We start from the raw sequence: 14,826 nt of genomic DNA on the forward strand, positions 1-14,826 counted from the left end.
CAGGGACATATTTCTGTTTTTGCTAAACATTCTTTTTATAATAGCTTCATTTTGGGCCTAAGCCTACATAACAGGGTCCCTTTAAATAATATTCCATGCCTTGAAACATATTACAAAAACTGTTATATCAAGGCAAGTTATGCAACAGCTCTCTATGGTTTTAGCATATTTACTCTGTCACGCCATATGTGAGACTGCAGCCTCCACAACAAAACCTTTACACACTGAAGTCATTATCTCTGTGAAGTCTGCAACTGGCATTTAAAACTTATTGATGGCCTGGGTATTGGTGGCTCAGTAGGCAGCACTCTTGCCGGAGGCCCAGAAGGTCAGAGGTTCACATTCTGCTCAAAGAACAAGTTGGACATATTCCAGGATTGTGTGTGGGCTGTGCTAGACTCCTAAAGGGGCAGTCCTTAGGACAGTAAGTGAAACCTTGTCTGTTTTGTGGATATCAAACTCCTCATGGAAATGGAAGAGGAAGAGTAAGAAGCAAGTTTAACTTGCCTGAAGCAAGCAAATGAAAATGAGCCTACTTGCTGGGGACCTGGATTTAGTTGCGTGTGCTAAATACAGACTAGTATAACTACAGTACACTGGACAGTTTTAAACAAGCCATTTTGGTCTCTGTGGTCAGCATGGGTTCGAGATACAGGTACAGACTGCCAGGCATGCTCAGGATTAGCTAACTTCCTTCATAGCAGAATGACTTTGGATTCAGTTTCACACCACAGAACTATGAAAAATGCGTGCATAGTTTCAGTAAGTGAGGAGTCTAAACAAAAATGCCTTAATACTGGTAAAACTTCAGAGCATACTATATAATTACTGAAAAAAAATCTTCAGCCAAATATCCAAGTCAATACTAGCAACATATATAGAGAATAATATAAATGGAGATTCAACCTGCTCTGGTGTTAAACTTTGATACTTGAATATCCCAGATGTCTCCCTCCTCCTCTTCTTCTTTATAGACTGGTAAAGATGGATCTCTTGAAGGAACTGGGGATCACACTCTAGGCAAAGGTTGGACAGGTGATCAATGTACAGCATGAGATTTTGCCGTGGCTATGTGCCTCCAACAGTGACTGGATCATCTGGTTTAGAAAAACAATTCAAAATTGTAATATTTTCTAAAGAACTTATTTAGGGAAAAATTAGCAAAAGGGAGAACAAATGATTTTTATAACGTGGAATGAATCACAGAACTTTCCATAATTACATAGTTCATTTCAAAAATTCATTTATTCCTTATTTAACGTTTAGGTCATTAACTTTTTCATTAGAAGCCAGCCTTCAGAGGATTGTATCCCATTTCCATTGGCAGAATGCGTTCAATAGTTACTGAGGAGATATGAAGTTATTCTTGTAAGTTTCAATTTCTTTTTTTGGTGTCTAACACCATCACACAAAGTGCCAAGGCCAGGCCTGGCCCATTACTTAAACAGGCTTTGGAGCAAGCCAGTATTTATTAGCCAAATGGGATTCTACTCTGCAGTGCACTTCAGGGAGGTATGCACAGAGGTTAATGTTTGTTAATGAAGATTCATCTCCCAACACTCCCTTCATTGTCAATAGACTGAAAGAGCATTTTCTAAAGGACCATTCAGAGAACCTAAAGTGGGACTTTTTCTTCTAGCATTTAGGAACACCATCTTTTATCTACCTATCTTGTACAAAGTGCTTTTTTTTTTTTTTTTTTTACCATCATGGAAAAACAAATAATGCCTTCCTTCCCAGAAATATCCATTAGTATAATGGACCTTTAGGTTTAAGTTTGGTGAAATCAACCTTTATTTAAGCAACAGTGTTTACACACAGTAAAAGAGATCATGAATTACAAGCATCATGACATCTTTAGGCTATCACACAATTAATGTGTAAGCAATGAGCTTCTTAAACAAAAGTTAATGATGGCATTATTTCTAGTTTAGAAACAGAGGAACTCATAACATAATCCCAGTGCAAATTTGCAAAGAATTATGAGTTCATTTTGTCACTAAAATATGGAAAGAAGCTATCTCAAGGAACGAAGGATGTCCTCTTAACCTGTGACAACAAATTTGTTTGGTTTTTCTCTTCTCAGTAAGAAAGCAATTAGGGTTTTTTCCAATAAAAATATCCTTGTCCATATATAAACACTCCTGGTAATCATGTAATTACCTTTCCCAATCAGATTAAATTGCTGTCAGTTGAGTTCCCACTGTTGATTAACTTTTGTGTACTCTAAACCTAAATGAAGTCTTTGGTAAAGTCACTTAGACATTTACAAAGGTGTCTCTATGATTCCAAAAAGTATAACAGCAATATATTATTTTCTATAATCATCAAATATCCAAGGTCAAGGATAGATCACAGTGGACCCCTTTTTTAAAACCCAAAGAAACACAGAATTAAACTACGTTGCTTATTTTTGTGTTTCTTGCCATGACTTCTAAATGTAATAGTAACCTTTGACCCCCACACATTAAACACCATAATTATGTAATTAAAACTAATTATGCAATTTAACATACATATTTTTGTCCTACAAGAGGCAGGTCAATTACCTCACTCATTGACCTTGGAAGCTTTCACAGTTTAAACAAAACAATGAGGCTTTCAATTAATTTTAAAGTACAAACAGAGAAGGAGCAGCAGAACCACAAGTCTTCAAGCTGATATTGCATAGATGGATCATTTACAAATCTCTTCATTTTGTATTACATAAAATAAATCCCTTGATAAAAACTTCTAAATGTCTGTCTGTCTTATAAGTTTCTATCATTAGAAATGTTAACACATTTGTGAACAAATAATATATACACATTACTTGCCAAATGCAAGGAAGAAAGGCCATATAATACTTTTTTCTTTGTCCCACTTCTTCAGTATGGTTTCCTTTGCTTCCTCCTATAACTCTCTACCTCTCTCCCTGTTCCACCCTCACTTTCTGAAATCTTTTTCTTTCCCCTTTTTCTTCGTTATCTTCTCTGTTCCATTCCTAGCCGTAAAACTTGATAGCAATTTATATATTATCAAACTGCTGTAGCCGTTGTCTTTTCCAGTTTCCACTTGCATCCCTAACCCCATTCACAAGACGGTGTTTCTCATCAGGTCCTGGCACCAGTGGCTCCTGCCAATGATAATCCAGCACACTGAGGGAACTCTGGACTGCAGAAAGCTACAGCTAAAACAAACATGGTACACGCTCTAAAAACATTCTAAATTCTCCCGTGCAGGAAGTTTGGTACAAGTGACAGACACTTCATGGAATTATTGAAATACGTTTCACCTGGATAATGCCTTTATTCTCTTTATAAACTTAGGTAAGCTATATATACTGCACTGAAAAAATTTAAAATTGTACAACAGAGACTCATGCAATATTACATTGCGTCCAAGGAACTTCTTTCTTTTCATAGAGTAAAGTTAGCATCATAATTCACGTTTTTATTTTTCAGTAAACTAAATCCCATTCACTAAAGAACAAATCTTAAAGCAAGTATAAGCCTAGGAGCTCTACATTTAAAAGGACCATGTCTGCGATCCTGTTTTTTTCAATTGCTATCTCAGCCACAAATAGTTCTGCCGAAGTTAACAGGCTTAGCTGTGAAGTGACACACAATGTATATATAGGTATACCAATCAAGCCTTAAGTTGTTTTCTCTAAACCTTGTTTTATGTGGCAATCAGAAAATAGCTAATGGCAAAACACATATGCAAATCTTTGCTGACTTCTTGAAAGTACGGCAAAAATATCTACAGCGCACTTCGTGTTTTGGTGTCATTTCTAACACCATTTTTGGAGTCCTTTTGGTTCTCTGCTTTAATTAGGCCTGACTTGCACAAGGAGCTCGAAAAAATATCAGTAAACTTTTGACGTAATGGGAACAAGGAGCACTGAACTCTGAATGAGGAGTTACAACAGGAAAGAAACAATTTAAGATGGTAGCAGGCCTTATTGCAACATTAAACCTCAAATTGGATCTGATTTATATAAAGTAAACCAATATATTGAAATTGTGCCCCTAACTTCTGGACAATAGTTTGAAGGAAAATAATATAGTGCACGTGTAGAAATTCTATCCAAGGGAGCAGAGATTATTCCTTATATTCTCATTTAAGAAAAAGGTTCCTTCTGTTTTGAACAGAGCATTAAAATTCTAATTCAGCTCATAGAGCATCCCAAACAGAGCAGCAAAAGAACGTGTGAAGGAGTCCAAATATGGTGCTATTGAAACAGAGTGGATTAGAGGAATTGGGACAGAATCCTACAAGTGGCTAAATAGCAGCAGGAGATCAGCTTCACAAATAGCAGGATGCTGTTCTTTCCAGACATGAGTGACATAATACAGGCAAAACAATCAAGATTTTAGCTGATAAATGTATGCATTAGGAAAAGGCCTTGCTGTAGAACTTTCATACTCAACAAATGTTTAGGTAAATTCTGTAGACCTAATTTACACAGGAGAGCATTTTGTCTTACATGAACATGTCACGTTAATCATGTAAAACAGAATCCTTTATAACATAAAGACAATATTTTTTAAAAGCCTAAATGCAGAAAACACGAGTATTTGCTTAATGATTCAGTAAATGGATAAAGTCAAAAGCTTTCGTAGTTTGACACAGCTTCAATTCTGTCCTAAGCAATTCTATGTATATTAGGTTAAATATACATAAAAATATTAGCTCAAAATATCTAGGATATCTAGAATGAATAAGTAACATAATCTATGTAACCCTATTGATTATTCATAAATTCCATACTATAGCAGTAGTATTAGAGAAGTTTTAACATTCTGAAGGGAACAGTTGCATTTGTAGAGAGACATACTGAGATATCAAAATAAGATGCACTTAATGAAAAAAAGGATCAATAGATCGTTTTGATTTCTAAATTTGATGGGATTTTATAACATCCCACTTTCATTCTAAACATCTGTTTTTCACTCACACTATTTTCAAAATATCTTTTAAAAGGCTGAGATTCCACTTACTTTCCATCTTACATTATGAGCAACCAGAAGAAAATTTATTCAGTTGCTTCTTAGCTAGGGACATGCAAAACATCATGTGTAAAACTTTCATCTGTCTTCCCCAAATTCTTCCCTGTCCTCCACAAAATATCCTTTTGGACTAATTACTTTAGTAAGTTTGAAATAAATTATAATTCTTAGGTCAAGAACAGATTCCAGCCTGGAGTAAAGGCCACACTTCCCCTCGACTCTTAGAATGTTGTGAGACAATAATTTCTGAGTGATGGGGTAACTGCAGGAGGCCTGGTAGAGAGCTAAAGAACATTGGAGCACACCACAGGTCCATCCACCACAGCATCCTCTCTCCTGTGGTGGCTCCTGGTATAGTCTCCCAGCTTAAGCAACCTTCACAGCACAGATTTTATGCATTGCAAAGAGTATCTCAGCATTTAATACCCTCTGATGGATTTCCTGCTCCCCGCCCCAATGAATTAATCAAATCTCTTTTGGAACCAGTAAAAACTTTGGTACTCACAGCATCATGTAGCAAGCAGTTCCACAGAAGAATTGCAGTTTATAGGAAGAAATACCCCATCCTTCCCCCACCCCCACTGCTAATTTTATTTGATACTCAGATTAATCATACTACGAGGGATAGTAAGTAGCTGTTTTGAATTAATTTCTTTATCAGGGATGGCTTTATACTTTCTGGAAACTCACAGGCATTTGGTTAAACCTTATTAGTTCTCCAGTTATCAATTATCCAGTTGACCGTTTTCATTCAGAAATCAGTTTAAGAGGCAGTTGTGCCTTTGAGAGCATGAGCTATAGTGATCAAGGAAGCAGGACAGAGAAAAGGCCAAGCAGAAACACAAAGGCACAGAGTTCCCCTGCCATGGCTTCGGCAACCACGTAAGAACATCATGACATTTGCAGAAGACACCTGAAGACTGTATTCCCTGAGCCCTTTCTCAGCACATGACCAGAAGTTCACCTATCATCTGATCACAAAACAGGCATTTCACATCACATGATTGAGGGAACATGACAGATGATGTCTGTATTTTGAAAATTTGATGGACATGTAAACAGATCTACAGTCATTTCTTCCGGAGAAAGACCAGATTACAGAGCAGACCAAGTTCTTGCTAGCTGGCTCCAGTCTATGGATCTTGTCACAAGCTGGCCATCTGTGATGTTAATGTGTATGATTTCTGGAGATCTTTCATAAAACTGTACGATCGGGAATTGCCAATGATGTAGAGATAGCCATAGTATTCAGCAGTTCTAGCTCTAGCCCCCTGCTCAGCTGAAAAACAACTAGACGATGCTGCTTTTCTATTACCTGCAGCACTGTGCAGTTATTGAAATATGTAGTCATCTTGTTCTCATCACCACAGGGAGTGTGACTTATTTACATGTACGGATGTATTGCACATTTATAGCATGTTTGGTACAGAGCAGAGCAGCTCTGTAAAAGCTGATTAAGACATTATGCTGAACTAAAAATTGGATGCTTTGTGAATATCTGTGTTTTGGCCTTTCCCCAAATGTCTTCCCCCCACAAAGTGAGAGAGGACAGCTGGAGTAGACTAACTTTCTGTACACAAGAGACTTTTTTCTTTCCTTTTGAAGGTATTACTCACATGTTATTACATTTACATAAAGGATCTTTATTCTTTCCCATATATAGTAATTGCACTCCAGTATGTGAACGTTGTATAGCCATTTCCCCCCCAAATACAAAATAGAATTATCCTCACTGTCATTCAAGCTTTTTTTGTTCCCCATTACAAAGAATTGATGCAAATCTATTTTTGTTTGGTCTGTTTTATGCTGACAGCAATTAATTCTAAAGCCTACAGCATAAAGACATACGAGTATCACATATGTTTTTAATCTACAAGCAAGTTATCCAATTATTTTAGGTAAACTTTATGATCACAACCATTCTTACCAACTCTGATATGATAGGTTATTTTCTTCTTAATGGCTTAAGACTCATATACACTGCTATGGGGAATATACTCTTGAACATTCCTCATGTTTTACCTCCTGATCTTGAAATAATAATAATATAATCAATGAGCACATTTTGTTTATACTTATTAGTAAAAAGACACTAAAAGCATGCTGGGAAATAATATTCCATGCCTTAGGACTCAAACAAGTTCTCTTTATAAATAGAGCTTGTGAAAATCACAGACAAAGTTGACAAATTTCATGGATTAGTCATGGTGAAAATATCAGATTTCATGGTTTAAAACAGATTAATAGGAAAATCATATTAGAATCCCGATTATCCAAATTCTGCATGTTGTTGAAGAATGAAATGAAAAATAGTGATAGTTCCAGAGTCCATTCACTTATTTACACTTGCACTGAGTCACATATAGAGCATAAATCTTCCTCATCAACAGTCTTGTGACACCTCTGAAATCCATATTTAGCTACATTAGGGAAGACACACTAGAACCAGAACGACAGGAATTATAGAGACTATAGTACACTCAAGCTATTTCAATGCATTTTTCCATCAACTTATCCTAACATGAAAATATTTTGTCACCTTACAGAAAAACTTTAACTTAAGGAAGAAACAGACTTTGAAATGAAAGCTGCTATTTTCACAATTATTTCTATTTGGTGCATTTCATTAAAAACTAGGGAAAGAAGCCCCTAAAGAAGTTCCACTTTAACAGAAAATCTCAGTCTTCTGATAAAAATATAACATTCATAGCAGGGAAAAACAACATTTGGAGTTAAGAGAAACTATCAGTTTTCATGTAAAACTTCATGGCTTTTAAGTCTTTCATGATGATGTAATTTAAAGTGAGGCCTTATTTAAAAGAGAGGTTACATATAACCATGTGATTCAAAGAGACTTGTTGACTATATAACTATTTGGCTTGATGCCTACATCTCTTCTACTTAGTTGTATAGACCGCTTGTCATCTTTGCATATGAAGACAGCCAATTTGTCAGACATTTGCTTTAATTCTTTTTCTTTGTCTTCTTTTCTATAGCCTTCATATACATCCTGGTCATCAATATCATATATCTGACTGGAGGATGGAAATTCATTTGTGTCTCCATCTTATTTCCTTTGCATGCAATCCTCCTGGGTCTTATAGGATGTACTTAATAAGAACCACATTATTCTGCTAAAGGAAGTCCTTGAGCAGACTTTGAGAAGCAGTATGGCAAATTAGTTTCAGAACGTGGAAGGTCAGGTTGGAAATAAAAAGCTGCAGTTATCTGCAGTATTTTCTGCAGTTCAGAAAGTAAGAAAAAGAGGTCTAAGTTTCAAACAAGGATTTGTTTGATGTTTTTCCTTTAGAAAGCTGGATTAATTTATCCACAAACAATAATGTGTTGGACATTAGCTGAAATTAATTAAAATTAGTTTTTAGTTAAATTCACATTTTTAATATACAAGCAATCTCACTTCTTTTCCAACTGTATTTAAACACTTTTGTTTCCACGAATTTAGAACATTTTTTGCAACAAATTCTCTACCATTCAAATATTCAAATTGAAAAGTGTGTTTGAGTTTGAACATAAATAGCCTTTTAGACGGTTGGCAATGCCAGGTTTACAGCTGTCCTTGCAATCTTAATTCTGCCCCCTGGTGTCTATAAATTATGGTTATTTTCTAACTAATGATGACACACTATTTTTCACTCTAGGATCTCAGTGTCATTCTGTTCACAGGCTAAATGTTTCTTACAGAGTGAAGTTGCCTTTCAATACTACCGAGGTTTTTAAAATGTTGCCTTTGCTAAGCATCTCCCTGAAACTATGCTACTATTTGCTTCTTGGGCTTCTCTGTGCTGCTCATCACCATATCTGGCTAACTCTAGAACACTAACAAACTCCTTTCTGCATCTTCTTTGTGATATGAAAAGAGCATTATTATCTGTGTGGGAAAAGATGGTGCACAGACACTGGGCACAGTTTCAAAAGTCTTTGTTGCAGATGTCTCAGTCATTTGCTCTAATGCATTAGGCTTACTTGTGTAAAGTTCTTCAGTTTTTATAGTTCTTTTTATTTTTGAAACAGTTGTATGGACTTTAACATGTAATATTTGACACATCTCTATAAAATAAAATTGTACATTTTATTTTCCTCATTTTGCAGATGTTAAAAAGTGACTTTTGCCTAGGCAGCCCAGAGAACTGTTAGAAATGGCCTAAACCTCAGAAACACTCCTGGTGCTTCAGCACTGGTTTTGATCCTGATGACCAGATACTTTTACTACCAAAATGGAGGTGTTTTCATTGCTCTGAGGTACTGTGAATGCTCTATACATATACATCTGAGACCACTCATGACTGAAATAAGTAGAAGTTCACACAATACCTATATTTTGGTCTACACAATTTGTTAGCACATAAAAAATCTGTAGCAAGAGAGTGGATAGGGCTAAGTTGACCAATAACGCTATTGTTTGTCTCTCCCACAGTCACTGTCCCTTTTAATATGCAACTCAAGAATGTATTTAGAGTAATAGATAGCAAACATGGAACAGCAGTGAGGTGCTATAGAAAAGGTAGTAAATGGCTGTATAACTGAAAAGCACTGTAACATGTACAAAAAGGGCACCAAAATAAAAATTATACGAGCTACTTTAAATCTGGCTCTTCCTAACCTCCAGACTTTTGATTTACACTGTAATGTCCATTTAATGAAGCCATTTTGTTGACTTGCAACATATATTTGCTGTGTTAAAAGACAAAAGTTACAGACAACTTTAATGATGGCTCATCAGTATCAGAAACAAAGTTTTAAGCTCTTAACAGTGACAGTTGAAGTACAGATACACACCATTTAAAATAAACCTGTGGTTATTGGTGATCACTTCCAATTATAGTGTTGTGCATGGAAAGAAAAAGCTGCTAGCTTATATACCTGAGCAAATGAAAGCATTTTGGGTTGCTTTGCTTATTGTTAAGACACACTGGAGCATAAATCCATCATTTACTCTCTGAACAAAATCTGAGGGTCCTCTCTGGAGTGGCCATGCAAACTAAAAAATAGTGAAAATAGGGCTTTTGATTCTTTAAACCTACCAGCTTTTCTTCCTATTTTGAAATGGATCTGATCCCAAAATCAGCTGGACTTAAAAGAAGCTTTTTTGTTGATTTCACAGTTAGGTGACATACAACCTAGAGGAGTTTGAGCAATGCATATGGTCAGGTTAAAAATATCAGATCTACTCTTTGTTTTTACCATCTGGTTTTCAATCACACAGACCTCAATGGATTTCTCATTATCTGTTCTAACATCAGTAAATTAGAATCAGCTACAAAATTTAATTAAATAGATTTCTTTGTAGAAGCAATGAATGCATCATTAAGACCCAATAATAGTCTCAGTCAAGTCTATCAAAACCCTCCCATTTTCTTTGGCAAGAGCAGACTAAAACTGAAATACTATGAAAATTCCAATTTACTCTCCAGTAGTGAGCTTATGTGTTTTGTATCTGTATTTCATTCTCCTCAGTGATGAAAAATTACTGTAATCAATTTTTGGTTCTTAACATTTTGGGGTGCAAGAACTGCAAAAGACATGTTTGATTTTCTATTGACACCGAAATGAGAAAACCCCCCTACAATATTTGCTTTACAATTCTTAAAAAAAAAGGAATACAAATTTTAGACTAAATTTAGTCAAAACTTTGACATAAGAATCTCTGCCCCACCTTCTCATATACTGAAAGAAGTAAGTAATCCATGTTTGTAAAGTGTTTTAATGACCTCGGATGAAAATTACAGAAATGCAAAGCAAGTATAATTGTTATTATGATGAAAACGTCTAGTTCTACTCACTAAGTTCATTGCCTTAAGTAACACAGTGGGTAGCCTGTTATTACTAAAGGAATAAACTTTTTCATCAAACACTCTTTATAAAAATATTTCCCTGGAAATGTAACACAGCATGTAGCAAGACTACTACAATTTTCCATCAACTATGAGTACATGCAGCATAGGTACAGTATTTAGATAATTTTACTCAAGCTTTTTGGCAATAGTTCCTCTCAAGGAAACCTACATTAACCTGAAATTTAGAGTCTGTTATCCCCAGGCCAGCTTCACTGGAATTTTTAATATGGCACTGTCTATTCAACAGTTGTGTGTAAAATGCCAATAAACTGGCCAGAAAAGAGCTGAAGGGCTAATTGCCTTTTAACTCCACTGTGATGATAAAGTCACGTAGAAAGAAAGGAAAAACTCCCACTGCTTTAACAAGTTTATCTGACTGCCACTATAACATTCTCTGTCTGCATGCACTTTAGTGCATTCACCAATAAAAGGATAAAAGCATTCAAAATCCTATACCCTCAATAACTAAGAAAGTCCAGATTCAAAACGTCTGCTCTGCTGGAATCAGCCCATTAGGTCAGCTAGCTTTTTGCGTGGTATTTGATTTCAACTATACAGTATATACCAAGAAAAATTTTCCTTTTGATGCAAAAGATTATAAATCCTTAGGAAACTGGAGTGAGAGAAGAAAAGAAAGGATACCGTTTTGAAATAATAATAAAAAGCAGAAACTGCTTCTCACAGATGAAGGGTGAAATAGAGCCAATCAAGTCAGTGGTGAAATTCCCATTGACTTTAATAGGTCAAGGATTTAATCTCAAAATAACATGCAATATGGGAAAATATAGCATCATTTAATTTTTAATGCTGGATTAACATATAATTTCAATTTTCAATTTTTCTCTGTTCCTTCAACCACATTTTATATCCTTCTCTAATTCCCTCTTTAAAAATCCAGTTTTATAAATACAGGTTTTTTCATCTGATTGTGAATGAGATTTTCTACCTAACTCTGCTTTTCTGCACTTTTTGCATAGTGTTATTTCTTATTAATCCGTAATTAAAAGTAGGCAAACAATGTCAGTTATAGAAGTCAATATTTATAGACAAAAGGCGTATTTGCCTTTGCCAGCTGAGTAATAACCATTCTTGTCCTACTTGATTCCACAAAATGAGATGGTTATTAAAAGACATTTCACAGAATCATTGAAAGGAAGAAACTAGTGGTCACTTAATCTTTTGCTAGACCTGTATTTTCACTTTGTCCAGAGAAGGAACACAGTCAGCTCTGATACTGAATTGACCTGTTCCACTTAATAAAATAAAAGCAGCAGTAGAGGCATTGTGATTGCCAGCTGAAAACCACCAAGTGTTGTTTTTCTATTAAAAATCTCTTCCATGTTTTTCTTATTGTAACCTGGAAAGAGTACAAAATCTGAAATCCAAAGGAATTTCTATAGAAAAGAATACTGTTAACACCAAAAGTTCCTCAAGTACTCACCAAAGCAAATGTTATATCATATTACAGTAAAATTTAAAAGCAGAAGTTCAAACTAAAAATGAAGTGTCCTTCAAACCAGACTTATGTGCATCAGAGCCTATGCATTAATGTACTTATTTCCATACAGTTCTGCATTTCCCTTCTCCATCACTTCATAATTTGTTCCAGATTTTGTTATTTCTTTCACATTTGAAGGTACATTGTTCCACATTTGGGTGATGAAAGACTGAACTGGATGGAAGTACAGTGAAATGTTAGAGGGTGAATGAAAACAAAAATGAAGTTAAATTTTCAATTTATAAGGTAGTAACAAAACTAAAGAAAATTTAGTGTTCAGGGAGACACAGAATGTTCGTGGTCACAGTACAAAATAAAGAACTTTGCTATCCTTCCAAATGTAAAATGCCAAAACCTAAGGGAAGTAATGAATTTATCCACAACAATACACTACTTTTAGGTTGTCACTGCAGTTCAGGGGTATTCTTAAAGCTTAGATCTTTGTTACTAGATTAGAAGGCAGAGTAAACTAAAAGATCAAGCTAATCTAGGATAAACTTCTTTTCCACAGTTCAAAGGCATTGGCCTTTCCACAGGTTCAATTGCAGGTTTCTTTGAAGATGTGCCCTAAAGTTCATTAAAGAAATTTCACTGACTTGAACTGATTTCAACATTAAAAGATAACGCAAGAGCTTCGTTGCCAGAAAGAACCTGACAGACTGACTTTGAAGCTTTTTTAGGTGGTATTAGATTTTTTTTTTTTTTATTCCTCCACTAAAGGCCTTCTTTATTTAAACAGATCTTTATGTTTAAGTCCTTAAGAAAACTTCAAAAATTAAATGAAAAAAACCTTGAAAACACAGATTTAAAAAAAAAAAAAAACAAACCAGTAAAAAATCATTAGGTAATTCTTTCTACAGAATTCAAACTCAGCATCACTAATTTTTCCCCCCTCATTGACTGTCCTTAATATTTCCAGGTGGTAGTGCACAGAGTGAACTGTCAGTTATTGCTTACACAGCATCTAATCTGTGCCTGGAGCTTTGCAAAGAAATATAATGGCGAGAACAAGTGCAGTCTTTAACAATGTAAGATGTAGACAGTTGTACATAGTCTTATCTTAATAATAGGTGCTCCACAGCCTATGTCAATAGTAATGTGAAGAGGAAAACACTGTTTTTATTAATAAAGTAGCTGAAGGGTAGGCTCTGCCTAGAGAACAGGACTGCACATGCTTTCAAGATTTGTTACAAAATAGCTTGTGATGTATTACAAGTATAGACCTTTTTTTAGTACATAATGCTGCACTGATGACATGAAAAAAATTAGCACACAGAAAATTTCCCAAAACAAGGGGAAGCATATCAGCACCAGTTTTCAGAATAACTAGGCACCCTCTAACTTTCTAGCAACACAAGCTGTAGTTCCTGGTTACTATAGACTTCAGACTTCTGTACCAGACTCACAAAATAGTATTCTTGAATTTCATTCAATTTCTTGTTTACTCTAAATACTAACTTACTGACCAGATCCTGTCAAATAAAAACCCCATCATGGAGTCTGACAACTATTATTTTGTAAACACTGCTGATGCATGGAACTTGCCTTCTTCGACAATAAATTCTACATATTTAGGTGAATTAAATACTTGCATCGCCTCAAAAAATTGCCTACAGGACAAGTCAAATATTCTGGCAGTACTCTGTTCCACCTTTAAGTTATTCTACCTTGAACCTTTATAAGAAAATCCTAAACAGAAAACTGTCATATGTACCAAGGTTTATTTGAAACACATCATCCTCAGCTGTTTGATGTATCCTTTGTTACTCTTTCTCTTCATAAAAGCACACAGCTGTCTCTTTAAGCCTATTTATTTTATTTACTTTGCTTTTTGAGTTCAAGATTTTATCTTGCAGATAAAAAAAAAAAAAAGACAGACAGAACTACCTGTCATTGTTGACACATTTAGGCCTTGTAGGAAAAGCTGTTGGGCTATGCAGCTCACTCAAGGAAGCTGTGCTTTATCAGAATAATGGAATTGATTACAAAATAATTATTAAAAAAATTACAAGATGACTGATACAGGCATACATACTGAAGATAAAACACTGAGGTCCACATTAAAGCTTTTGTCATTTAGCAAATCTCTTGCTGTATATTCAGCCTCTTGCAGTGATGAATAAGCAAATATTTTACTGATTAAAAATATTTTGAGAGGCTGATCCTTCTTTCTGTCACCTAGCTTAATGTGATTAAAGCCTGAACACACATTGACAATTCTTTTTTTTAATTTACACAATGAATTTCCAGAAGTTTGTCTACTATCTTGCATGCAATCTACTTAATGTGTATTCCACACGCAGAAAAAACTTCTATGGCATAACAACATTATCAGCTTACAAGTTGAAACAAGCAAAGTGTAAAAAATTCCAGAATTAAGATTATCTGTTCAGCTTGAATTTTGCACCTTATTAGATATCAGCTATGATACAGTCCTTAAGTCTGCATATTTTGGTTTTCCCCAGGACTCCAGACAGTACAC

At 35.2% G+C, this 14,826-nt stretch overlaps 1 protein-coding gene across 10 annotated transcripts in view; it reads right to left on the reverse strand.

Annotated features, from left to right (window-relative positions):
- Window positions 1-14,826, reverse strand: part of ERC2 (ELKS/RAB6-interacting/CAST family member 2) — a 542,890-nt gene that overhangs the window by 61,216 nt on the left and 466,848 nt on the right. For 9 of the 10 annotated variants that reach the window (XR_008233624.1, XR_008233625.1, XR_008233622.1 and 6 more), the window contains one exon: window positions 907-1,097. The exons of the other annotated variant lie outside the window; for it this stretch is intronic. The gene's annotated coding sequence lies outside the window, so the exon portion shown is untranslated. The remainder of the gene's footprint in view (window positions 1-906; window positions 1,098-14,826) is intronic. 10 annotated transcript variants of the gene reach the window in all.

This window comes from Harpia harpyja, chromosome Z (assembly GCF_026419915.1).
Source record: "Harpia harpyja isolate bHarHar1 chromosome Z, bHarHar1 primary haplotype, whole genome shotgun sequence".
Classification (NCBI taxonomy): Eukaryota; Metazoa; Chordata; class Aves; order Accipitriformes; family Accipitridae; genus Harpia; species Harpia harpyja.